The sequence below is a fragment of the Sorex fumeus genome, unplaced genomic scaffold (genome assembly GCF_029834395.1).
Source record: "Sorex fumeus unplaced genomic scaffold, SorFum_2.1 ptg000009l, whole genome shotgun sequence".
NCBI lineage: Eukaryota > Metazoa > Chordata > Mammalia > Eulipotyphla > Soricidae > Sorex > Sorex fumeus.
Genome location: NW_026606066.1, coordinates 8,562,326 through 8,589,088, shown reverse-complemented (window position 1 = coordinate 8,589,088; position 26,763 = coordinate 8,562,326). Strand labels below are relative to the sequence as shown.

At 39.3% G+C, this 26,763-nt stretch overlaps 1 protein-coding gene across 3 annotated transcripts in view; it reads right to left on the bottom strand.

Annotated features, from left to right (window-relative positions):
• GPD2 (glycerol-3-phosphate dehydrogenase 2) overlaps nt 1-26,763 on the bottom strand; it is a 178,900-nt gene that overhangs the window by 36,900 nt on the left and 115,237 nt on the right. The window lies entirely within an intron of this gene.

Genomic DNA, 26,763 nt, shown 5'->3' with positions numbered 1-26,763 from the left:
ATGATTTATATAATGCATGATCTTTCTCTGCCAGGAATTTACCTGATCTGTGTACCTCATGAAGAGTGGAAAATATACCTCTGCTACAGAACTCCTGCCAATTACCCGAAAGTTAAGAAACAAGCAATTATTCTCTCAGCTCAAGAACATATGTACATGTCAGACTTCTCCTAGTACAGACAACCGGTATGCATGAAACTGAAGCGATTTAAAACTTCAGAATCTCTGACACTACAACTGGTGTTGTTTAACAATTTTTAGGCGTATGTGCTCTCTAATATTCAAACCCAGGAGCTTAATCTTCCATTGAGAATCTCTCAGCATTCTATAAAAGGATTTTTTTTTTGGCTTGAATTTTGATCAAAGCTCCTTAAAATGTAACTTTGTCTTTAAATGCACATAAAAGGAAAGAAATTAAGGAGAGCAAAATTTAATTACAGAACAATTCCTACCTGTATTGTTAAAGATTTATTGCTGAAAAATCCTAGTTAAAGAAAACTACGGGGGAGGAGAAGGGGGGGAAGATGATTAATCACTTTAAAATACTGGCATCACTAGAGACTTTTTCTATTTATTATTGCCAGTGGAGTTAACGCTGACCAGGAAGAATCACTCTACATTGCAAGGGCCAGGTTCTCTGTGCCCTGAATAATTAATTACCCTGGGCTAGATGTATTGAAGCAGGGCTCAAATTCCCACACATTGGGATCAGTTCTATCAAGATAATACTGATAAAGGGATGAATTTGTAATGGATATTGTTGTTGATTTATGTTGCCAGCATACCAAACATTTAGTATAAATGGTTTATGTAAAGTTTCTTCCTTGTGATTCAGTCTGTGAAGGCAAGAAGCCCTGCACAGGCAATCTGTTCCAGCTAAAAGGGCAAAGTTATAAAGAGAGAATCAACGACTGAAGATTCTGCTGGGCCTCCCTACCAACATCTTATTCTAAAGTCACTGAACTAACACAAACAGCCAAGAACCTTTCCTTAAAAATTGAATCCTTGATCAAGTGGAGAACATCAATTAAAACTCTGATGCAGAGTAAGAGTTATTTCAACCGAAAATTAAAAGAATAAAAATTTGTTTTTATTTATTTTTTTAAAAGCACACAGAATAGCAATAGTAGATGAGCTATATGAGGGAAAACAGAAGAGACAATTCTATCAATTTCAACTCACCTAACCTGAAGCTGCTATTAGAAGTCAGTAGGTGTATTAAAGGTTATTTTAAAAATAAAAACAATTTTTGTTAATGTAACTTTATTTAATATTGGACTACGCTCCACAAATTTAAATACACACAAACAATCCAAAAATTAAATTACTATATCTTCACTTTAAGTTACAGAAATAACCATCTAAATTCAGAATTTCCATCCCACCCAATCTTCCTAGTATGTATGCATCTAAGAATGAAACACCCTACTTAACAGAGGTAAGTGCTGGATGGTTTAAGAAATTCAAGGCATTTTTGTTTAATAGGAAAACTCATCCATTTAAGGTATCTCTTGATTGACACACAAGACAAATCTCTTGAAATCTATGTATAAATCAATTATTTAATTTCTAAATGAAGTCATTGAACAAAGGAAACAGGAAGAAATTCATCAATTCAATGACACATTCTTTTCTAAAGTGATATATATGTTAGTTGATCACCTGGGAATAAAATTCAAAGCTTTAAAAATCCAACCCATTCCTCTAATATGTTTTAATAATAATAAAACTTATCAGAGGGCCAGAGAGATAGTATAGGAAGTAAGACACTTTATTTGAATTCAACTGTATTGGTCACAACCCAGTCCAAATGCCTGGAACCCATGTATTGTCTCCCAAATGCCAGTAGGAGTCAATCCTGAGCACCATGAGGTGTGGCTCAGACACTGCCATTTCCCTCTGCCAAAGAAACAACTTATCAGATCAGTACTGTTGCTTCTATACTGAGCAATGTCACTCCCATGAGTTTCCAAATCCCAATAATGTTTAACGGTAAACAAGACTAACCTCAGCCCTATATGTGAGTAGAAATAACTTCCTTTGAATATGGATATTTGACTGTCTATCCAGAGACTCCACAACACTTGCCCTGACTCAAATCATGAAGGTCTTTCAAGATAGGATTATCAAGTGTCACAGTTCTACCATCACTTTATTTTTGTAATCCAAGACTGTCAGATCAGGGCTGAGCATCCTCCACCCTGATCCTCCTTCTTCCAGTAGGCAGGGGTCACACCCTCGAACTGACTCCTAGCGCCAGGTAATCCCATCAACAGCCAAGATGCAGAGAATTGGCAGGCTACAGATTGTAACCTGCCCACCCTGCAGAATCTGGCAAACTCCCCGTGGCATATCCAATATGCCAAATACCAGTAACAATGATATGGGTCTCATTCTTCTAACCCTGAAAGAGCCTTGAATATGGCACTTTTTGAAATCTCAGGGCTAGGACAAAGGAGATGTTACTGGTGCCTGCTCGAGGCAATCTGAAAACCTGATAATTGCCTTTTTCCAATATCAATGAAGTCTCCTTTTTTGGCAGCCCTCTATGAAAAAGTTATTTATTCCTTCTTGGTAAACATATCTTGAACATTTGTCTGTTTTTAATACTCTTTTCAACTCTTTCCACTTAAAAATAACATTAAATCGACCCTTCCATTCAGGTACAGCCCGCCCCCAAGGCCTGGGAATTTCTCTGGGCATGAGCTGTTAGCTCGATCTCATAGGACAGCCAGTTTTTTCCCCTGATCTGCGCGGGACGGGAACCGAGCCCACCTCCCAGCAACAAAGCTGAAGGTCTCCGCCAACTCTCTCCCCTTCCATTCAGGTATAGCCTGCCCCCAAGGCCTGGGACTTTCTCTGGGCATGCGCAGCTAGCTCAATCTCATAGGACAGCTGGTTTTTTCCCCTGATCTGCGCGGGACCAGCGCAGGGACCCTTTCCAGAGCCACGGCCACGTTCTCCCACTACATATGCCCTAGGAACCATAAGCTACCTTCTTAGATGGAATATTCTCTATTTTAGCTCAGCCACTAGAAACTCAGTAGCAATAACTCATAAGCCTATCTCAAACTCACACGGCATAACAAGCAGAATAGTAACAGTGAACGTGAAGGACTAAACCACACTTGTCACAATGGTAAAGCAACGCAAAAGCCCACCAAACTTTCTTATTGAAGAGGCTATCCCAGAAGACATCAACAGTATTGTAGTGTTAGACAACCTCTCTGACAAGGAATTCAGAAGGGAGCTACTTAGGATGCTTAGGGAACTAAAAGAAACAATGGAAAGCAATGCCAATAAAAGACAAGAGGATTTGAAGGCAGAAATGAGGAAAATGCAATCAGAAATGTCAGACCTGAAAAACCTGGTAGTCGAATTGAAAAACTCAGTGGAAGGCCTTAGAAGCAGAGTAACAGCTGCTGAGAACAGAATCAGTGAGCTCGAAGATGAAGTTCAGAGACTCTCCAGGAAAGAGCAGAAAATGGAAAAGAGACTCACTATTCGGGAACAGATGGCAAGAGAAGATCGTGACGAAGCCAAGAGGGCTAACGTAAGAATTATTGGAGTCCCAGAGGGACAGGAAGAAAACCTTGATGAAAAAGAAACTGTCAAAGACATCATTGCTACAACGTTTCCAGAGCTGAAGAAAACTTGTGACCACATTCAGGAGGCCCGAAGGGTACCAGCTAGAAGAAATCCGAATAAAAATACGCCAAGACACATTCTGATCAAAATGACCAAAACCTTAGACAGAGACAAAATTCTGAAAGCAGCAAGATCGAAGAAAAAATCTCTTACAAAGGAGCATCCTTAAAATTCACAGCTGATTTTTCTGATGAAACCCTCCTGGCCCGAAAACAGTGGTGGGACATAGTGAAAAAACTCAATGAAATAAATGCCTCTCCAAAAATACTTTGCCCAGCGAGACTCTCATTCATAATAGAAGGAACAACACACAATTTCACAGACAAACAACAGCTCAGGAACTTCATAGACTCAAAAACATGGTTACAAGAACAACTAAATGGACTACTTTAAGGTAAGAAAGGCCCCTCAAATACACCAAATTTCAACAGAACAATGGGGCAAAATCCCATAACAATAATCTCTCTCAATGTCAATGGGCTAAACGCACCAATTAAAAGACATAGAGTGGCAGGATGGATTAGAAAATTGAACCCAACATTCTGCTGCCTGCAAGAAACACCCCTTAATAGTCAAAGCAAACACAGACTCAGAGTCAAAGGCTGGAAAACAATCCTACAGGCAAACAGTTCCCATAAAAAAGCTGGGGTAGCCATCCTAATATCAGACCACATCGATTTCAGAGTGAAGAAGGTCATAAGAGACAGTGAAGGCCATTTCTTATTGATCAAAGGATCTGTACAACAGGAAGAACTTACAATAATAAATGTATATGCACCTAATGAGAGACCAGCAAAGTATTTAAAACAACTACTCATAGATTTCGAAAAAGACATCAATAGCAACACAATACTAGTGGGAGACTTCAACACCGCTTTGTCACCTCTTGATAGATCAACCAGACTCAAGCTTAGCAAAGGACATACTTCATCTAAGGGAAACAATGGAAGAAAGGGACTTAGTAAATATATACAGGACACTTCATCCTCAAAAAGCTGAATACACATTTTTCTCGAGAGTACATGGAACATTCTCCAAGATAGACCACATGCTGAGCCACAAAACATGCCTCCATAAAATTAAGAAGGTAGAGATTGTATCAACAATCTTCTCAGACCATAATGCGCTGAAATTAGAAGTAAATCACACACAAAAACAGAAAACTAAATCAAACACCTGGAAATTAAACAGTGCGCTATTGAACAACGAGTGGCTTAGCCAGGAAATCAAAAAGGAAATCAAAAGATTCCTAGAAACAAATGAAAATGAGAACACGAGTTACCAAAACTTATGGGACACAGCAAAAGCTGTGTTAAGAGGAAAGTTTATAGCTCTACAAGCATTCCTCAGGAAGGAGGAGTGAGCACACATAAGTAACCTAACCTCACAGCTTAAGAGCTTGGACAAGGACCAAAAAAAGGAGCACAACCCGAACAGGAGAAAGGAAATAATAAAACTCAGAGCAGAAATTAACGACATGGAAAACCAAAAAACAATCCGAAAGATCAATGAAACCAAGAGCTGGTTCTTTGAGAAAATTAACAAGATCGATAAGCCCCTAGCAAAACTCACAAAGAAAGGGAGAGAGAAAACCCTAATAAACCGAATCAGAAATGAAAAGGGGGTCATTACAACAGAAACTACAGAAATTCAAAGGATCCTCAGGGAATACTTTGAGACACTTTATGCCATGGCACATCAAAACCTCGAGGAAATGGATAAATTCCTAGACTCCTACAGACTCCCAAGGCTGAACCAAGAAGACCTGGAATACCTGAACAGAACTATCACCATCAAGGAAATTGAAATGGTAATAAAAAATTTTCCCAAGCACAAAAGTCCTGGCCCGGATGGATTCACTAGTGAATTCTTCCAAATCTTTAAATAAGACTTACTCCCAATCCTCTTTAAGCTTTTCCACGAAATTGAAATATCAAAAACACTTCTGAACAGTTTATATGAAGCAAATATCACACTGATACCAAAAGCAGACAGAGATACCACAAAGAAAGAGAATTACAGACCGATATCCCTGATGAACACAGATGCAAAGATCCTCAACAAACTACTAGCAAATAGAATCCAACTACTCATCAAAAAGATCATACACCATGACCAAGTAGGATTCATCCCAGGGATGCAAGGATGGTTTAACATTCGGAAATCAATCAACATAATCCATCATATCAACAAAAGAAAAGATAAAAAGCATATGATTATATCAATAGATGCAAAGAAAGCATTTGACAAGATCCAGCACCCCTTTATGATGAAAACCCTAGCCAAAATGGGTATAGAGGGGACTTTCCTCAACATAGTTAAAGCCATCTACCACAAGCCTACAGCAAGCATCATCCTCAATGGGGAAAAACTGAGAGCCTTCCCTCTAAGATCAGGGACGAGACAAGGATGCCCACTATCTCCACTGCTGTTAAATATAGTACTGGAAGTACTTGCAATAGCGATTAGGCAAGAAAAAGATATTAGGAGCATTCAAGTAGGAAAGGAAGAAATCAAGCTCTCACTATTCGCAGATGATATGATACTATACTTAGAGAACCCAATAACCTCCACTAAAAAACTCCTAGATACAATAGACTCGTATAGTAATGTTGCAGGCTATAAAATCAATACCCAAAAGTCCATGGCTTTCCTATACACAAACAGTGAGAGAGAAGAAAGCAACATGAAAAAAAAACAATCCCGTTCACAATTGTGCCCCAGAAAATCAAGTACCTGGGAATCCGCTTAACTAAGGAAGTAAAGGACCTGTACAAAGAAAACTACAAAATGCTACTTCAGGAAATAAAAGAGGACATGAGGAAATGGAAAGATATCCCCTGCTCATTGGTCGGGAGACTTAACATTGTCAAAATGGCAATACCACCGAAAGCATTGTATAAATTCAATGCAATCCCTATAAGGATACCCATGACATTCTTCAAAGAAATGGAGCAAACACTCCTGAAATTTATATGGAACAATAAGCCCCCACGAATAGCTAAAGCAATTCTTGGGAAAAAGAAAATGGGAGGAATCAATCTCGGTAACTTCAAATTGTACTACAAAGCAGTAATAATCAAAACAGCATGGTACTGGAACAAAGGCAGAACTGCAGACCAGTGGAATAGGGTAGAATACAATGACATCTCCCCTCAATCATATGATCATCTAATCTTTGATAAAGGTGCATGTAATGTGAAATGGAGTAAGGAAAGCCTCTTTAACAAACTGTGCTGGCAGAACTGGATGGCTACATGCAAAAAAGTGGGCTCAGAACTCTGCCTAACACCATGCACAAAAGTAAGATCAAAATGGATTAAAGACCTCAACATCAGACCAGAAACCATAAGGTACATTGAAGATAAAGTTGGCAAAACCCTCCATGACATTGAGGCTAATGGTACTTTCAAAGATGCCACGCCACTGGCCAAGCAAGTGAAAACAGAGATAGATAAATGGGACTATCTTAAACTAAGAAGCTTCTGCACCTCCAAAGAAACAGTGACCAAAATACAAAGACAGTCTACAGAATGGGAAAGGATATTCGCCGAATACACATCTGACAAGGGGTTGATATGAAGGATATACAAAATACTGGTTGAACTCCACAAGAAGAAAACATCCAACCCGATCAAAAAATGGGGCAATGAAATGAACAGAAACTTTCTCAAAGAAGAAACCCAAATGGCAAAAAAGCACATGAGAAAATGCTCTACATCATTAATCATCAGGGAGATGCAGATCAAAACCACAATGAGATACCTTCTCACACCTCAGAGACTGGCCCACATCCAAAAGAACAAAAGCAACCGATGCTGGCGCGGATGTGGCGAGAAAGGGACACTCCTTCACTATTAGTGGGAATGTCGACTGGTTCAGCCCTTCTGGAAAACAGTATGGATGATGCTCAAAAAATTAGAAATTGAGCTCCCATTTGACCCAGCAATACCACTCCTGGGAATATACCCCAGAGAGGCAAAAATGTATAGTCGAAGTGACATCTGCACTTGTTTGTTCATTGCAGCACTCTTTACAATAGCCAGAAACTGGAAGAAACCTGAGTGCCCAAGAACAGATAACTGGTTAAAGAAACTTTGGTACATCTACACAATGGAGTACTATATAGCTGTTAGAAAAGATGAAGTCATGAAATTTATGTACAAGTGGTACAACATGGAAAGTATCATGCTAAGCGAAATGAGTCAGAAAGAGAGGGATAGACATAGAAAGATTACATTCATCTGGGGAATATAAAGTAACAAAATATGAGATTAATACCCAAGAATAGCTGAGATCAGCACCAGGAGGATTACTCCATAGCTTAGAGGCCAGTCAGGCATTCTAGGGGAAAGGGCAGCTCAGATAGAGAAGGGAGCACCAAATAAAAGATGTTTGGAGGATCCTCCCAGGAGGGAAGATGCATGTTGAAAGTAGACTATGAACTGAATATGTTTGCCACTCAAAGCCTCTTTTGCAGACCACAACACCCAAAAGGAGAGAGAGAACACAAGGGATCGCCCTATCACAGAGGCAGGGTGGGATGGGAGGGATGGGGGTGGGAGGGATATTATCCATGGTGGTGGAAAATGGGCACTGGTGGAGGGATGGGTATTTGATCATTGTATAATCTAAACCCAAGCACAAAAAATTGTAAATCTAAAAAAATAAATAAATAAAATAACATTAAATCTTGGCCATAAGTTAGGGCCTATGACAGAGCAGGAGAGGCAGGCTGGAAAGGATACAAGGAATTTAGATCCCAGGAATCCCTGTGTGATTTACCAGCCAAAGGGAGACCCATAGCTTATCTCTTCATCTTTTTTTCTTCTTCTTCATTATTACCAGATACAAAATGGGTACACAGTATTTTGATTTATAAAGGCATTCAGATTTATAGTCTTATCTCTGTATGGAATAAAATGCATATAGAGTTCTTGTTAAGGAAATGACTTGTTAAGAAATTATAGATGATGGGGTGGGGTGGCGGGGGGGGGCGGGATTATGGATGATCATTATCTCTAGGGCAAGAAATCTGAATGGAGCAGGGAAAATTCCAAAAATGTTTAAAACCTGAACTTAAATTCAAATGATTAAGTAGGAGAATAAATAGGAGAAAAGGAGAAAGAATGGTTATAAATGAGTTCCTCATAATTTATCCCACAAATTTACCCCTGCCCTGCAGGGAAATACAAATACAGCTAGGCTGAGCTCCTGCTAATCCAGGAGCCACTAATTTGATTTCCCTCCAAGTCAGGAGTTAATACCTCCACCAGCAACAGCCTTCACTGTAGACACTGAGCTAAACTATTTTACCTCCTTGAATTCAAGGTTGAACTCATCCTCCCAGCTCACAGTAAATTCCCTTTTCCCAGAAGATACCATGATACTTACAGTGCAAGCTTCTTGGGAAAAGTTATATTATTTTCATGTTCTTAAATAAGTTCCCCATACCCCTTTCTTGACATTTTGAGAGGTATCTATATGCTTCTTTTAATTTTATTCCTAGAGAAAAAAGTTTTTGACAACACTGCCTGTCACTGGAATGTGATACAATACTATCAACTTTCCCTCACCCAACTAATTTGCTTATTAAGCTTGAATTCTCAAATATGCTTCCTTAGAGCCAGGCAACATGATACTATTCACTGGTAAGCAAATAGCTTTACATTGGCACTTACACAAGTACCCAGACGGGGACTGTGAAAATCTGTTTCCTGCTCTGTTCTCCTTTTGCACTTGAAATCTTACATATGTGCATATACTGAACTTATAACTATATGAAAGGAAGCACATAAGAGGTGGAACTATAACTGTTTTCTCTTGTTTTGAAAAACAAAACATAAAAATCTATCCACCAAAGAGAATGAAGGACAGTGATGATAGTAATTGATTTAAGAGATCTTGGGCCCATCAAGTAGGGCTGGCTTGTCCTTTGCATGTGGCCAACCCAGGTTAGATTCCTGGTACCTTATGTGGTTCCCCTAATCCCAGCAGGAATGATCACAGAGTGCAAAGTCAGAAATAATTCCCAAATACCACTGGGCGTGACCCAAAAATTTAAAAAAAAACAATTTGTCTTAATCCTCAATGGACTAGCACACAGGATATGAGAGAAATCAAGTAAGATATATATATATATGTATATGTGTGTACTATATATATTATAATATCTAAGATAGGCCTCAAATATAAATACTTTTGACACATAGCAATATTACTCTCCCAAGAAGTTTTGACAGATTGGCAACTAATACTAAAAATAACTGAAAAGAAGAGAAATAATCACTGCATGTGTAAGGAATATGAAGAATAAGTAAATACGAAGAAAAAGAAATCCTAGGTCACAAAGTACCTGGCATTTTCCTATTTCTTCCAATATAAATTCTGTAATGCTCTGAATTCTACATGTTGTGACAGAATAGTTTAAAAACAGCCATTTAGAGCCAGAGAAATAACAAAAGGGATAAGGCACTTGCCTTGCATGCAATCAAACCCAATTTTAATCCCCAGCACTGCATACAGCTCCCCAGAGTACAGCCTGAGGTTAGCCCTGAGCATCAGGGCTTTTGGAAATAGTACAAAAGCAAAACAAAAGACAAACAAGTAAACAAACAAAAAAGCCTTTTTCAGTGAACAGAGTTATCTAAAGGGCACAAGAATTTATATGGATAGACTAGTTGCTAGGAAACAATAGATTGATTTTTTTTATTTTGTTCTAGGTCTACAAGTATGGCCAGGGAGCCTAGGAGACACTCCAGAGGAAGCTTAGCCCAGTCTTGCTCATTCCCAGTTCTGTGGGCCACCAGAATCACCTCAGCAATGCTTGAGGACCCATGCAGTGCAGGGAATCAACCCAAGGCCAGTCATTGAAGCTATCTCCTCCACCCCCAAAAACAGTTCTTAACATAGCACATGCCATTAACTTCCTCTTGAATCAAAATAAGAATCTTGAGAGTATTTTCTTCAATTTTCCTGACCTGACTTTTGTAAAAATCAAATGACCACTTCTAACAAGGGGGAAGGTACTTGAAAGAAAGAAAACCTCCTCCTAAAAGGTTACCGCCATTTCCATAAAACACCCATGGCCTGCTTCATTCATTGTCCCTGAGTGGAAGTTTCACACTGACCTCTTGGGAAGCTTCTCTTTGCAATCTGGCAAAAGTAATTCAAAGGTTAACTACCAAATTCAAGCTGATTTAATATAATCATTATATTTTAAATGTCCCTTTTCAATGGAAAGAGACTAGATGCAGACCTAAGTGTGTGTTTGTGTAAAGGAATTACTAAATTGACGTGGGGGGGGGAGGGAGGGACTTAATTTGATGGCCACACCCAGCTCTTCTCAGAATTTATTTCTAGCTCTGTGTTTAGAGATTATTCCTGCAGGACTAAGGGAACCATCAGTGACACCAGGGATTGAGCCCTATTCAGCTATGTTCAAGGCAAGAGCCATACCTACTGTACTTTTTCCAAGCCCTAGATTCTAGTTTTAAGTATATAGGATTAAGGAAATTCAAAAGAAACATACCCTTCCTGGTAAATTATGACAATGTAATTTTGAAAGTAAATAATTATTAAAGTGAATATTTAAATTAGGAGTGGTAGGAATCAGGGAGAAACAGGAAACAGTTTAAGGAGAATATACTTTCTAAGCTACAGTGGAGAGTAGCTCTAGACTTGGAATTACTGTCATAAATCTGGCATCACTGTTCTACTTGTTTGGCATAAAATAGAATATAAACTGTACTTCAGCATTCTACAAAAGGAAAGAAGCTGACTATTATTTAAAAGATTGGAAACAAATGTTGCTGAGTATATTTTTTAAAAAAAAACTCTCACACTGTTAAGAGAAATGCAAATTAGTACAACCTCTGTAGAAAAGGGTATAAAAACTTCTTTTAAAAAATTTAAAGCGAGACAGAGACAAACAGAAGAAAAATGACTGTCCTAGAGGCAGCAGTCTGGGGGGGAAACTGGGAACACTGATCACGTGAAATGTATACTTGTGAAGGGACAGCTATTAGAACATTATATAACTGAAAGCAAATTATGAACAATTTTGTAACTTGTATCTCACTGTGATTCAATTAAAAATTTAAAAAAATTTTAAAATAACATTTAAAGGAATACCATAGGATCCAGACTGAAGCGATAGCACAGCGGGTAGGGTGTTTGTCTTGCACGCAACCAACCTGGGTTAAATTCCTCCGTCCCTCTCGGAGAGCCCGGCAAGCTATCGAGAGTATCCCACCCACACGGCAGAGCCTAGAAAGCTCCCCATAGCATATTCGATATGCCAAAAACAGTAACAACAAGTCTCATAATGGAGATGTTACTGGTGCCCGCTCGAGCAAATCGGTGAACAATGGGACAACAGTGCTACAATGCGACCATATGATACAGAGGTCATATTCCTAAACATTTATCCAAAGGACATTAAAACACTGATTCAGAAGAATATTTTTACCCCTATTTTCATAGCAGCATTATTCACAATAGTCACAGCATGGAGTCAAGCTAGTTTCCACTGAGAGATAATTGGATAAAGAAGCTGTGGCATACACACTGAACGAAATACTACTTTGTATCCATAGAAGATGAAAACGTGCTATTAAGGAGAAAATGGATAGATCTTGAGGTGATGAGGTTTAGTGAAATAAGTAAGGAGTGCAAGACAACTACTGGATGATTTCATCCACATGTGAAACATAAAGTAAGTCAAATGAACTGGCAAGAAACAAACAAACAAAAAAATTCCTGGAATTGGTGACCAAAAGGAAGAGGTGTGGGTTACAGAAATAAGTCAAGGGATCTTTGCGGTGATGGGACAGTACTGACCCTTCGGTGGTACCGCAGCAAATTCTACATACACATTTAAGTGTTAAGCTAGACTTGTTAAAAGTTTATGCTGTAAACTAGTAAATTAGTAAAATTAAACCATAAAAGGAGAGAACCTGGATTTGCACATCCAAAACTACAGAATGCTTAAACAGCTATTCTTCAATAGCTGTTTCTCTCAAGATCTCACTTCAATATTTTCTCATTTCTGGTTTCACTGACTTTTTTTTCTGTATTTCTACAGACTGGGCATTAATAAAGACTAAAAGGTGCTTTCTAAAGGAAGTTAGAAAAAGAAAAATTACATCATATTGTTTCATTAGAGCTAGAATCACAATGAAATATTGATTTAATTAGTTTTATGGAGTATGATAGCAAAATTTTTCCTAAATATACCCTTGCCTATAGCTATCACCTTGGCCATCAATCTTTAGTGTCCTGATCCAATTCAGACTCTGAACTCAGTCATATAAAGTTGTTTTGTTGAAAGGGATATACCCAAGCTGGACTAATACCAGAAGGAGGCAACCAACATGAACAGAGTCACCCGGTCCTCCCAGCTAACATCATCCTCTATCAATTGAGAGTTAACACCCGCACAACTGAGGGCTTAAACAGAAGCATGGAACCAACCTAGGACAGCTCAGAATCACCACCTAAATTATCAGTCCAATGCACATTCAAAAAATTTTAAAAAAACACCCTGTGCTGAAGTTTTATAGTCATTTGTTATGAAGAACTAGGACCTCTCTCAACTTACATAGATAGTGCAGCCAATTTCCTAGTAAAGCTTGTCCCAACACAAACAGGTTCTATCTTCAAAACTATGTTCAAAGTGAGTATTTAGAAGTCAATTTATTATTTTATAAAAAACCTAAGAAAATGGTTGTCAAGTAATTAGGGAGCTAGGTTTTATAGTCTCTGGGTCTTGGCTGTTGATGGGATTACACGGCTCCAGGGGGCCAGTTGGTGGGTGAGGCCGTGCGACATCTCATTATCCCATTCTTACTTTGGACAACCTGGCAGGCTACCAAATGCAACCTGACCACACAGCAGAGTCTGGCAAACTCCCGTGGCATACCCAATATGCCAAATACCAGTAACAATGATGGGTCTCATTCTCCTAACCCTGAAAGAGCCTTGAATATGGCACTTTTTAAAATTTCAGGGCTAGGACGAAGGAGACCTTACTGGAGCCTGCTCAAGGCAATCGACGAACAACAGGATGATTGTGATGGTGATCGTGAAGTAATTAGTTCATGATAAAAACCATTTAGTATGTAGTCTGCCTGAGTAATAAAATGAAAAGTATTTTAATAGCCTCCATGTCCACCTACCCACACACACTCACCCTAAATCTCCACGCTGACCACAGAACCCATCCTCAAACAAAGCTGTTCTTTCAATCATGACTTTTTGCTCATCCTCATGAGAATTAACTTCATGGAGTATCTTACCTAGTGAGTAAACTATCAACAGCTCATCTTTCCTTTATGAAACTTTCGAACTCCCCTGATATCAAAAATCTGTATTCTTCCCTGATTACCCTGATAACAAAAATCTATATTCTTTGGTAATTTTTTTATATAGCTATTACAGTGCAAACTTTTTTCCAAAAAATTGCATTCAACACTCACTCATTTATTGAGTAACAGGACAATTCTAGACTAAACCTAGGGAATTAAGTAAACTTATTTGCTATCTAACATATCTACCACAAATAGTTACTGGTAGATATTTAAATGTTTGTTGAATTAATGAATGTACAAATGAGCATATAAGTGACTACAGACAAAAGCACAGGTTAAAGACTTCACAAATAAGGAAAATGGGAGCAGAGCTATAGCACAGTGAGTAGGACATTTGCTTTGCATGTGGGTTCAATCTCTGCCACCCCACATAATCCCCTGGGCCCTGCCATAACTGATCCCTGAGGTATGAGCCAGAAGAAATCCATGAGCACCATGGGGTATGACCCAAACCACCACTCCCCCTTAAAAAAAATAGCAACCAGGATATCTTCCATGAAAAAAGTACTTATTGAAAACACAAGAAAAAGAAAAGGTCAGTCATAAAGTTAAAGCTAGGTGGATTTGAGAATGTGATGAGTATGAACCGACGGTTAGAACGAGTGGCAGAATCACGAGTCCCTTTCACAAATATTTGAATCAGCACATACTGTAAGCCAGGCACATTGCTATGTGTTAGCGATCTACTACATACAGAGAATAAGACTGCTCTGGTCTCATCACTCACTCATGAAATGACATTCTAATGGAGAAGACAGGAAAGAATCAAGAAAATATGTTAGTGTCAGAATTACAGATTGTAATAGGGGCAATAAGAGGAAAATAAATGACAGAGAGTACAACTCCCTGGAGTAAGGTCTTATTTTAATCAGAGCAATTAAGATAAAGAGGTAAAGAAAACTAATTAGAGGAAAAATGCAGAAAAGACAAGAAAGTCCTAACAGTAAGACAATAACCCACTAACTTTCATCACTAATAATTCATGATTATTTTCAAATTTTAGACAAAGTAGAAGCTACTCAAAATGTGACCATGATAATGGCTACCTCCAATTGATTACAGCATGCCAGAAAAATGATTTTTTAAAAATTCCTACTTTAAAGTATCCACTTATATTTTTACATTATGCTTTTTAATCTAGAATTAATTTTAAAAATTCTACTGGGATGATATATATTTTGAAGGAAATATCTTCTAATATAAACTGGTGAAACTCAAAATGAAGTATAATATTTAAAGTTTATGAATTGGAATAATTTGCTGTCACCTATCTATACTAGAGTTCTCAAGGAGGGAGACCTGTTAGCACTGAGCATGTAATCATTTTTATTATTAAATACAAAGGTACAATTAAATACAGGCACAGGATGTGACCTGCATCATAATTCTGCCAAACCTTTCTTTTCGCCATATCCTTTTCATTATTGTGGGCCTTTTGTTCCTTCATGCTTCTTTTGTTTCACCCTAAAATCTGGAATAAGCTATTTACAATCTGAATAATTAGCAATCAGTGTGGATCTGTGGTCTTTGGCCCCATATAAATGGAACACTGTGAAATACCTTAACATGACATATTTAAGTACAAAAAGTTTCTATAGGCTCAAGACTTTTCTTTCTTGAAAAAGTTTTTAAATGAGTATAATAAATATGATTAAAACTTTTCCAATGCTTAGGCATCTATGTGGAGCCGAACAAAAATTAAACTACAGTTTAAGGGCTACAGAGATAGAGCCTCATCACCACAGAGTCACCCCACCAGAAATAAACCCTGAGCTCAGAGTAGCCTCTGAGCACTGCTGGGTGAGGCCCCTGAATCAAATATAAACATAAGCAGTGCATATGCTGCCCAAGTCCATGTGCTGCTTGTGCCCATGTGGGCGAGTACATGTGGTGCCCAAGCATCTCTTCTCTTGATATGTGTACTTTCATGCTTTCATGTCTAATGCCTGGATGTATGTATGTAGGAGTTCTCTCCACTCTTGGAGAAGCCTACCTTCTCTCTTGAGCATGGTACTCTCTCCATCTCTCTCTTACTCTCTCCCTTGCCACACCTTCAAAAATGGTCTAAATAAAATCTATTTACTTCAAAATAAATAAATACACATAAGCAAAAAACATATAAAATTACATTTATATGCAAACAATAAATGTATTTGGGTGGTTATTAGCTTTATCTAATACAAAAAATATTTAGATATCAATTTACAATGAAGATTTCTTCTTCTTGTTTCTATCTAGGACAATTCTCTTTCTCGGGCCAAATTTTGAAGAAAAGGAGAAAGGAACAATATAACAAAAATTAATGGAAATAAAGTTGGAAAGGAAGACAGAGACTAGTAAGTCAAGTCTAGTAAATCTAGTAAGATGTATACAGACCATACATCTATGTGATCTAAAAGCCATCGGATGTTCCTTGGTTGTTTGGGAAATATAGCTAAAGTTACTAATAACTAATCTCAGAATTTCAATCTAGTGTTGAGGGTTCAGGATCTTTCTTTATTAAAAACCGAGGTCTGTACAGCAGGAACTTTTATTGTAGGATAACTATCTTGAAGATATATGAGATTTATTTCTTTCACAAATATTTATTTCGGGCACTGAGCTAAGATTCACGGTGAGAGCAGAAAAGGAAACAGATCAGACCATGTCTGGAGTTGAGTGAATAGCCTAACTAGGAAATAGTGGAATGACTCAGAAAAGTCAAACATGCCCCAAAGTCCTTCCTTTCCTATCACATTTTCTTTTTTCACCACAGCTTCTTAAAATACCACTAGATATAGTGCTCCAAACATATCGTTGTTTCTCTCATGGCCCAGATATATTCACAGAGCTTCTTTGAGGAGTCTGTACCTGAGCACAAGTCCCATTTTACCAATTCCTCGTGGTTGTTTCAGCTGAGGTTCTGTTCACTCATTTATACATGGGGAATGATGACAGAACCAAAGGGCTACAGTAAGGAATAAATGAGGGAAATAACATGTGAAGATATAATAGTCCTCAATAAATATATTGTTAGAAAAAGTTAGGGAAAAAAATCACTGGAAAGTCAGAACTACATTATGCCTACATACCTACTGCCTAACACATTTTACATTTAAAAAAAAGCACTGTATCTTTTCTAATTCGAAGTTATTTATTGCTTATCAGTTTGGCAAATTTTCCCTGAAATGTGTAACAACTAATCTCTAATCTATGCGCTTTATAAATCCTTTTTGCTCATTCTGTTTGTTTCTCCCTCACTTATGATCCGCCTGCAAGCATGGTATTCCTTTCTGGGTTACAGAGGATCTACAGGAACACAGTACAATGTTTCTAATCTACAGGAAGGTGCTAGATAGAATTTCAAAATATTAGCATTACCAAGTATCAAACCAGATGACTTCATTTTCTCTTAAAAATAGGAAGTCTCTGCCAGGTTTTACAGGGCAACCAACACCTGTTAGTAGTCAAAAGACACAAGTTCTAATATCTCAAATTCCCAATAACTGGCTTATTTCAGTATCAGATAATTGCCTGCGTTTTGTGTTTGCTGGTAGCCATCTCTTCCCCCTTTCTCTTTCATGAAAGCCTTGCAGGGGAGCAGTCCACTACTCCCCAAGGAGTTGAAGAAGGCCCATAAGAGAGAGGCCGTTGGTCTGATCAGACTTTTCCAAGACACAGGTCAGAAGGGCTCTAAGCAAGGAGAACCCAGTCTAAAGGTAGAAGAGGAATGGCCGCAGACCACCCCTTCGTGGAGGAGCAGTAATAAAGATGCCAGCATCAGTGGCAGAGCAGGTCAATGCACCTCCATCAGCATTCATGCCTTCTATATACCTCTTCTTCGAATGCAACTTGTGCCTCACTTCAATAATTTTGATCCCTTATTTTTCAAGCAAAGTCTTGAGGTTTACCACTTCCCATTTGCTATTCAATATCATCTCAAGTCAGCCAAATTTCTTTCTCTTTTGCCTGTGCCTAAAAACCTGGGTGAGCTGCAACCCAAGACTCCGTTTTCTTGCTGCTTGAGCCTTATGGTGGAATTCCATGACCTCTCAGATCTGCTATTTTGTGAAGTTGCAATCAAATGAACCACATGGAAATTCGACAGCCTAATTCTGTGACAAAGGTAAAAAGAAGTTCTTTGGTGAGAAACTAATCCAGGTCCTGAAAGGAGTGAAAAAGAAAGAGGACCCTTTTCACGCGGAAAGAACCACATCTCAGTTCTCCTCATTTGTGTGTGAGCACATGCACACAACTTTTTACAAAACCGCTGGATAGCTCAGCCTGCCCCAGGGGTGATTCTGAATGTGAGCTACATAATAAATGCATGGAACTATGTGCTAAGGACCAGCTAGGGAATTCTAACTGGAAGCAGTCTTTTGAGAATCTTTATCTGTAGCAAAGAGAGTCCTTTACCTTATCAGATTTTGCTCTCTAATCACAGGAAGATTACTGTATCAAACTGTTATCAAATCAGGCTGAACACAGCTCAGTATCACAACTGTCTGAAAAGAATGGGTATCATTACACTAACTTGGAAACCAGGCTAATGTTCAGTCACCCTTTCAGGAAACTAAGTTGAGGACATAGAGGTCACAGATGGACTCATTCTACAGAGTTTCCATTAGCATCAGTCTGTTTCTTCATCTGAAAGTAGGTTTTGCCAAGACTACAGCCACTGGAATGACAAGATGGGGCATATATGGAAAAAGGAGAAAGCTGCTGATACTGTTAATAAACATTTCCTTCTAAACTTACCTTCCTTCTCCTTTTGTTTTTATAGTCATTTATTTGTTTCCCAAAACACAAACATTCATCAGAATAGTATTTCCACACACGATATGTTTCCTTGGGAAGTTAATTTGGGCCTAAAACTTTCAAAGTAAGCAAAGCAAGACTCCATTTTTCTTTTTCTCTTTGTGTGTGTGTGTGTGTGTGTGTGTGTGTGTGTGTGTGTGTGTGTGTGTGTTTTGGGGTGGGGGGGGTGAAGGAGGGTGGAAAGGGTGGGTGAGGGATGTGGGGGATGAAGGGGGAGAATGGAGGGGTGGATCCAAGTCCAGGGTCCCCTTTCAGCAATTCTTAGCAGCAGAGCCAGCAACAGGTCCAGGGAATGGTAGGAGGTTATCTCAACCTAACTTGAAACTATACCATAAAGCTATAGTGATCAAAACAGCATATAAGAATAAGGATAGACTCTCTGATCAATAAGTTAAAATCCAGTATCCAAGTACAAATCCCCAGATCTACAATCAACTGATTTTTGACAAAGGAGCTAGGCACATAAAATGACGGAAAGAAATCCACTTCAACAAACAGTGTTTGGGTCAGACAGGTAGTATACCTGGGTACAGCATTCACCTTAGATGTGGCTAACCAGGTTTAATATCTGGCATCCAAAAAGGTCACCCAAGTACCACCAGGAGTGGCCCCTGAGTAAGCCACAGAGCCAGAGTAAGCCACGGGCACTGAAAGGTGTGGCCCCCAAATAAAAATAAATAAATAAAAATAAATGGCTACATAAATAGTTTATAGAGTCAATTCTGGTATTACATAAGTTGAAATAGTTCTATTAAAACAGTTCTTCTAAGAAAGGTTTCAATGTCAAAAAAATTCTCCATTTTCTCTGATACACTGGAGCATGGTAACATAGAGCAGGAAGATTCAAATGCAAAAGTCAATAACAAAACACAAAGTAAGCACATCTTCAGACTACTACTCTCTGCCTGCAATGAAAACATAACAGATTCAAAAAAAAATTATTAATGCTACAGGCAGTTGAAATGTATAAGCTGTACTTGATCTTTGAAACATAAGGTTTGGCCATACCTTGACTATTATTAATGTCTTGGAAAATAAAAAGAATCAAATACCATGCTTTAGTCAATACTTTGTTGCCCATATTCTCAACAATTCTCAAAGCCTTCCAGGAAATGCTCCTCAGTGGTTATAATCAAAGAGAGATCTACTAGTTTGCCTGAGACAGTCAAGATGTCCTCTTCCAGTTATAACTGTTGACAAACTTCAACTTGTAGACTCAGTCCCAAATCCCAGATAGAAAAGAAATTTATCCATTCTAATAAACCTAAATTTAATAAATACGACAATCCCCAAGTACAACTTTATTTGACAACAATATCAAAAATCCCAATCATCCAGAGTCTGAACCTGCCCACAAATTGTCATCTGCCTACCGGAAACCCCAAGACAAGGAATCCATAGAGTACACACCAGTTGCAGTGTATCTCACCACCCATACCAGGCACTGAGAGCACACCTACCGGGGTGTTTTCTGCTATTACTTGATCTAGATGCCTGTCCTCATCTGCTCTGATCTAAGTCTTCTAAGCCAGATATCTCACATTCTGCCTAATTCTTCTTCCCCCAAGGTCTGGCCTTCAAGCTCTTTATTTTAAGGAGATGCCTCAGGTAGTCCTTGACACCTTCTCCCAAAGAATTTCCAAGACACTATTATTCGCTTCACTCCATCCATCATCAATTAACTGAGCAAAGTGCTTCCCTGTTCAGATCCATGATTAGATTCCTCCTGCACACAGAGGAGGACTTGGAACAGACTTCTAAACTCAGCAAGTCAAATGATGGGTTTGGATTGTGGCACAACCATCAGAAAACTACTGTCCTATTGAAACTTGAGCCTTGGCTTTTCCTGGCTCATTTCTCTACTTCTCCCAAACTGCATTGAGAGCTCAACCCTCAAGTTATTGACGGGTATCTGTATTTTAAAGACAAATATTTGAAGAGATACTGGCCAAATTTAGTGCTCCCACAGACAGAAAACTATTACAGTAGATTTTAGATGCTGGGAAGATAGTTACAGGGTTATGCCTAACCCTAGTTACCCTGATAACACATGCTGTCCCTTGAATACCCGTGATAGTACTGAAAGCCCCTGATCACTTTTGGGTTTAGTTCCAGTGGCCTCTCTAACATCCCCAGGGCACTCTAGTTGGTGTCCAGTACCCACAAGTCCCTAGCATCACTGTATCCTCAGACCCTTCAACTCAACTGCCTTGCCTGGTTGGATAAGAATAACTAAGAGTGACCCACCAGACTTAATGAGCACTGGGGCTGGAGTAATAGTACAGCAGGTAGGGCACTTGCTTGAAAGTGCCCAGCCTAGATTTGATCCCTGGCACCCCATATGGTCTGCCCAAGCCCTACCAAAAGTTATCCCTGAGCACAGAGCTGAAATAAGCCCTGAACACTGCCAGGTGTGGTTCAAAGAATAAAATAGATGTCATGAGCACTGAAGTAGATTTTAGGGGACTGGGGTATAGCTCAAAAGAGTGGAGCACAGGCCTGGCATGTGTGAGGTCCCATGTTCAATACCCAGTGTCACATGCATCGTCTCCCCCTGCACCACATGCTGTAAGCTGGTAGCTCCCAAATCTGAACCACCAGGCCAGGTTGAGTGTCACAAGGAAGTGAGTAGCCCCTTCTCTCAGCACCACTCGTATGTGGCTCCTGTTTCGTAAAGAAGATGTTGTGAATTTCTTACTACCCAGAGTAAGAATGACATTCATCAGTTTCATACTTTAGAATACAAATTCTATTTGAGTTTTCAGTTAATTTAAGTCACAAACAAAAAAAAAATAAATGGATAAAAGAAGAAAAAAAATCCCAATTAAAAACCTAAGTCTACGAAATAAAGGCCCCAAAAGACTATAGCAGACTACTCACCGTAAGGAGTGGGCAAAATTCTAACAGATTACTCTATTAAAATGAGACTTGAAATACAGCATTCCCGTCTTCAACTTAACACATGTCTCATAACTTCTGAGGAGCACTGCACAAAGACACTTTTGTAAAACAACCTCACAGTACTTTGATGTGACCGTATGTTCATTAAGAGGAAGTATTACTGCTTACATACATAAGGTACATAATGAATTCAGTAAGTGTCTAGAGTTGGCTAATGCTGGTAAAACACGTGCCAAAAACAGACTACAAATCAAATCACTATTTGTCAAAGTAAGATCTTAATATGATACAGGTTGGAAATGAATACATCAACTACTAATGTTCTGATAAGAGCTGAGTGAGAAGAGCTATGCCCAAACTCAGACCAGGCTGCAACTGACATCCCCTTGTTCTATCTATAAATTTGGCTATCCTCTCTTCCACCTGGGTAAGGATAAAATTAGCATGCACCAGGCATTCTTCACCCTCTTGAGGTTTTATATCTCTAATGCTGCTTTAAAGAATGATATTCCTTCCAAAATGTTGACATAAACCAGTTGGGCAATTATAGATATTGTAAAACCCAGATGAATGCAGTTTTAAAAGATCTTGATTCTTCTTAAAACAGAACTTTGAATGATTTTGACATTAGTTTATTAATCTAAATGGAAGGAATTGTAACGAAATAATTGCAATAAATTACATTAAATAATTTATAGCAAGACAAATTATGACAAAAGATTTATAACAAAATTCTAAACGGAGGTAAAGTATTTTTAAAAGATCTGAAAAGGCAGATATTTAAACAAAGAAGGAAAGTAACAAAGACAGCTAGAAAAATGTGTAATCTCAAGACGACTAGGGAACCTTGCAGCTCTCTTCCGCCTGTATTCAGTGGTGTCGGGCCGCTTGCCCACCCAGGATGGCTGATGCCATGGGTGGACGAAAGAGGAAATGAGGGCCAAGCTGGTTGGTGATCAGCTGCTGTTTATTCCATTCTCCCCATGCTACAGTTCCAGTCTCACTAAGCTCCCCATTCTAGTCTCACATTGCTCCTCATTCTCATCTCCTCCTGTCTCTCCCACTCATCTCTCCGTGCTCCCTCTCGCAGCCTTGGTCTCTCTCTAGTCTCCCCAACTATCCGGCACATTGTGGGTAGTGGTCACACCTGTCAGGTAGCACAATCAACATATCAAAAGGCCTTCCTGAACATAGATCAGGCTCAAGGGCGGAAATACCACCTAGGGGTGTTTCTCTTCTCCTTAGTCCAAAAATCCAATTAACATCTTAATTAACATCTTAATTCTACTTCTTCTTATTAGTTATTTTGTATGGACACAGTAAGAGCTACATTAAGCTTGTGGGGTGGCTCTCCGGGGGGGGGGGGGGGGCATTTCACTATAGATCTCAGGCTACAGTGCTCAGGCCAGATTAATCTTTCCTAATCCTAGCAGGGTCCTAATCTAGTTGTACTTTTTGGATCATGACAGAATTTGTCCATGATCATGCTCTTACCTTATAGTTAAGTATTATAGCACTTTGACCTGGCCTATTTTGATGCCAGGGAAGCTCACAGCTTGCCCTGGGTCCATCTAGTCCCTCATTAGAACCCTGCTTTTGGGGTGCTAGGAAGGGCAACTGAGGCTTAAGTCAAGAGAACAGATGCCCAGGATTGAATATCATTCGGAGTCAATTAACTCCCAAGTTACAAAAGCATAGCATTAACTCTCTTCTTGTGTCCATACAAAAAGAACTTTGCTCTGAATTCACTATGCAAAGGACTTAAGGAGAAAAGAAACGCAATATTTACAACTTAACAGAGTCTGATTAGGAGATAAAGGTAAGTGACAGGTTGGGGAAGCAGAGCATAAAGAAAGAAGTTATAAACACAGAGGAATGGGAGCACTGTGATGGGAGTAACCCAATAAACCTAAGCTCCCTGTGGCAGAGCAGAAAGGACAAACCAATGTTATCCTACAGAAAAATATGAGAATCCAGTTAATGGATACTGTAGTGGTCCACAAAATGTGAACAAATATGCCACTACTTCATGTCTCATACATTCTCCTTCCTGTTTTACCTCTCTCCCACCCAATTCCCTTCCAATTAGACTATTCTCTCATTAGTCTCTCAAATATGTTCCCTGGGTCTAAATTCCCTCAAACAAATGCTACTTTCATTCGCTGGGTGCTCTTTGCATAACAAAATTCAAAACGAACTCCCTAGCAGGGCATTCTTCAATTTTCTTGATCCAGGCCTGTTTCCCTAGTCCCTGCCTCTACTAACCCAGCATTCAAGTTCTACACAAGGGTTCCCTTTTTGGTTATTTTTCCTTTTTTATGATTAATAAGAACATCCATTCAACAAGCCTCTGACTCTGTCTGGACCTCTTTGTGCTGAGCAGTGGATATGAATGAACCTCCCTCTTTCCCAGCACCTTCATCCACCATCAGATTGTGAGTGGGTGCTCTTGTCCTATGAACTACTGAGTTTTAGACTACTCCCTCCCCACCCCCCATTAATTCACATCAAATTTTAGCATTTTTTCATAGATTCTGATCATGAAATTTTAGATACACTAGAGGGGCCTGGACCCATCAGCTCTTTATTGAAATTATTCTGCTGCCTACAGTAGCAATTACCAGAGAGTAGTGTCATGCAGAAAGCAGATAAAACTGTGTCACAGAAATTCCAAACATAACCAACAAAATGACAGGAACTTAGAAAGCTATGGAGCAATGGAGGACTCTGGAAAAAAAAATCCCCTAATCTCCCCCTTTGCAACCATGACACAGAAATCATGCTTTGTAGTAGTAATGAAAGAGTGACATAGTAAGATAAGTTGCTATAAACGCTGATCTAATTCTAAAAAATAAAGAGTTGTAGCACTTTGTATTGGGGAGAGAAAGACTGTGAGGGTAGGGGATTGTGGAGAGGGGTGTCTGTACTAAAGCATCCGTGTGGGGGACCTCATGTCAGTCTCCCAGGGTTAGGTCACCTCAGTCAGAACTTCACATCCATCCTCTATTCCCAAGAACTGAAATTCCCTAAGATTAAAGGAAAGAGCAGCAGCAGCCTGGTATGCCCTTCTGGTCATCGATTGTGACATTTGTTGCTTTCCAGTTCCATTTCTCCGGAGTAAAATGGAGTCCTCCCCCAAACTGACATTCTGTTAAAGGGAAATTATAGAAAGTCAGGCAGTCTGACTTTCCCCTAACCACTCATGAGCTATGAGATATTCTGAAGACATATTGGAGAACAACTTGACCGCAGCGTCTGTATTTTAACTGTTTCTGCTACTGACTCTATTGCTTTCCAAGCCATCAGGTTTATTGACCAGCCTGTATTCACCATCCAGTTTTTCGGTCCATCAATCAATCCAATTTTGACAGCAGGGCCTCTGAGTTAGCTGTGATAAATAAATCTTCCTGCTAAAAGTTCACGGGAATGGGCAAGGAAGATAGTATAGAGGGTAAGGCACTTGCTTTACAGGCAGCAGACCTTGGTTCGGTATCCAGAGATAGTCCTTGAGCATTATCAGGGAGTGACTTCTAAGCACAGATGAATCTGTGGCCTAAAATTTCAATGGTCACTGTCACGGTCCTCCCGTTGTTCATCGATTTGCTCGAGCGGGTCCAGTAACGTCTCCTTCTTGAGACTTGTTGTTACTGTGGTTTGGCATATTGAGTACGTCACGGGTAGCTTGCCGGGCTCTGCCATGCAGGCGAGATACTTTCGGTAGCCTGCCGGGCTCTCCGAGAGGGGCAGAGGAATCGAACTCGGGTCGGACATCTGTGGAAAAAATCCCAGGGTGTACCACACACACACATGCACATACACACACACACACACACACACACACACACACACACATAAAGATAAAGTTTTCATGTAAATACTGCCGAACCTCCTAATATATGATTCTTTTTGTCTTTTATTTGAATAAGGGTGGTACTGAGGATCAAACCCAGGGCCTCACATTTAGCAGACATACTCTGCCAGTTGAGTTACTGGAGAAAGTTGACAATTGTCACCATCTAAAAATAAAGGTGGCATAGAGTTCATGTCTGCTTCTGTCGGCTTAATCAGTGGCTTGAATAAACAGCTGTACTCTACTTTAAAATAAATAAGTAAAACTAAGTGTGACTACTACTACTAGTACTATTGTACTACTCTAATACAATATTTTATTCCTAAGGAAAAAATGTTAAGGCACTTGCCTTGAATGCAGCTAACCTGATCCAGTTCCTGGCATTATATATGGTTGCATGAGTACCTCCAGGAATGATCCCTGAACAGAGTCAGAAGTAAGCTCTGAGCACCGCTGGGTCTAGCCTGACTCTCCCATACCCCACCATTTGGATGAGCTATTACTTATTTAACTTATGAGCTATTATTTATTTAAATAAGCTATTACTTATTTAACCGGGCTGGAGCGATAACACAGGAGGTAGGGTGTTTGCCTTGCATGCGGCTTACCCAAATTCAATTCCTTCATCCCTCTCGAAGAGCCTGGCAAGTTACCGAGAGTATCCTGCCCACAGAGCCTGGCAAGCTACCCGTGACATATTCAATATGCCAAAAACAGTAACAACAAATCTCACAATGGAGATGTTACTGGTGCCCGCTCAAGCAAATCGATGAACAACGGGAGGACAGTGCTACAGTAAGGAAAAAATGGTTTTAATTTTATTAGTCTTAGGATATTTGGGATGACTATAAAACTTTGCATAGAAAAGTTTGAAAACAGGAGCTCCATCTCTTTCTAGATGATAGTTTAGAAAGATTGGTAGCTGCCGTTTCTTCTGAGGTTTGTTTTAATTTCCTCCTTCCCCTGTTGTTGCTATTGCTGTGAAGACCAGGGCTCCCAAATTTGGGTGTAGTGTGTTAGAAATCACATAGTTTGGTGATTTATGTGTTAGAAATCACATAATTTTCAGACAAGTGTCAATCTAAATTGCCAGAGAGTTGGGGCCAGAGTGGGTGCTTAAAGGGCTAGTGCACATGTTTTGTGTGCCTGGATTCAATTCCAGGCACCACATGCTCCTTCAAGCACCACCAGGCCAGG